The sequence below is a fragment of the Corapipo altera genome, unplaced genomic scaffold, assembly GCF_003945725.1.
Source record: "Corapipo altera isolate COAL_440 unplaced genomic scaffold, ASM394572v1 23, whole genome shotgun sequence".
NCBI lineage: Eukaryota > Metazoa > Chordata > Aves > Passeriformes > Pipridae > Corapipo > Corapipo altera.
In genome coordinates, this window is record NW_020884878.1 from 17,458,214 (window position 1) to 17,460,217 (window position 2,004).

Consider the following 2,004-nt stretch of genomic DNA (forward strand, 5'->3'; position numbering starts at 1 on the left):
GCGCTTGCTGCTTTGATCCCTAGAGCCCTCCTAGCAACACCAATCTCCCCCAGGGTCCCATCCTGCAACATGAGAGAGGGGACGTGCCCAATCCCATCTTAGCTGATGGCTCTGTCACTGCACACAGAAACCAGGTGAAGAAAGCGTGCTGCTCAGGCAGGTCCAAACCTGCTTTAGTAGCAGTCGAGATATGGGAGTGGCCACAGACAGCAAGAAAGGAACAAGGTCTCATACATAGCTTGAACTTCTTACCTCGGAGGCTCTTGTCCAAAGGTGACACAGAGATATGAAGCATACTGGACACACACTGCTGCCTAAAAATAGGCTGAAACCAGGCTGCGAAGCTTTCCTATCTTCCTGAGGGAAGCAAAATTACTGTCTTGCACAGTCATTTTTGTTAGAGACTCCGTGTTCATACCAAATTTGCAATGAGATCCATGACAGAGGTTCCAAGATGTGATTGTAATACAGAAAGATAACTATCAATAGTAGCAAATCAGCGAGAAAAGGATGAGCCCATTCTCTCAAATTCATCTGCTTAAACCTGCTAACTCTCCATTCTGTTTTTTCCTGATTGCGAGTGCTAAGAAACACCACAGCTCTTCCCTCTCAATTACACTGGAGAAATCAAAGGTCACAATCTTCCATCTTTTCAGTGTGTGATTAAACATGTCAGGCTGTTTCCTTTCTGCCAATTAACACTCCTGCAGCTCAGGAACCCCTCCCCAGGACGCACACAAGTGTTTAATAGCACACAAATATATATGACCTATGATTTGCAGAGCACCTTCCTTCCAGCTCTTTCTGTGTGGTGTTTGGTCACCCAAACTATACTGAGGTTGGTAACACCCACCCCCTAACTAAACACAGCGTGTAATTTACCTGGTCTCTGAACAAAATACGTATTTCCAAATCCTGCCAGAAAACACATTTGTATACAAATCGAGGATGGTTTTTAAACACAGCCGTAGGCAGCACAAACAGATGGGCAGCTCCAGCTGTCGGGGGCAATACAGCTCAGCAGGGTGGCCAGGCTCACGCCGGACTTCAGTCCAAATATAAATCCTATGGGATTAAGCTCTGCCCGAGGCTTGTCTCCAGGGGTCCCTGCCAGGGTCTTCACTATCCGGGCGGATTCCTGAGTTGCTGGGAAGGGCGTTACAGTAACTACGTCTGACCCCCTACATGCCATGTGGAGCTCTCACCCAGGGCTCTCTGTCGGGTGACTTCACCAGGGCACAGCCCGAGGCGTCCTGGGGCAGCCCCCTAGGTCTCGGAGGAACCGCTTCACTCATCAGCCCCCTCAACGCAGAGCAGCGAAGGGCTCTCCGGCTGCCTCACCCCACCATGGCTCTCTCCGCGCTCCAGCCGCCGGAACAGAGCCAAGGGCTGCCCGGCGGGGGCGGGGATGGCAGCAGCACCGGTCCACGCCGCGCTGCCCCCTCCGCGCGCAGGAAAGAGCCCATGGGCACTCCAGGTCCCTCCCAGGAGCGGGACGGCGCAGACCCAAGAGGTCAAGGCCCCCTGTCCCCGTCCCTGCCCGCCCAGCCCAGCCGCCACCGGCACCGTGACCACCCCCCGCACCACCGCCCCTTCCCTGCGTCGCGCCCGCCCATTGGCTGCTGCCTCAGCCCCCCCGCTCCGCTCCTCCCTCCGCCATTGGACGGACCCTGCTGCTCGCCCGCTCCCCTCCCTCCGCCTCGCGCTGTGATTGGCTAGCTCGTCCTCTTCGCTTCGTTCCCGGTCCCATCTCTGCCAAGCGATTGGACAACGTTCACCCCTGGCTCCGCCTCCTCCGGAGCGTCCCGCTCTGCGATTGGAAGAGCCCCTCCCTTCGCCCGGCTCCCCTCCCACCCGGCCGCCGTACGGGGCTCCCATTGGCCGGCCGGCGCCCGTCCCGCGCGCGCGCGGGCGCGGCCCGGCAGGGCCCGTCCCCGCGCGTGACGTCCGCGCGGGCCATTGGGGGAGCGGCGGCCGCGCTTCCGGCGCTGCGGGGCTGGGCCC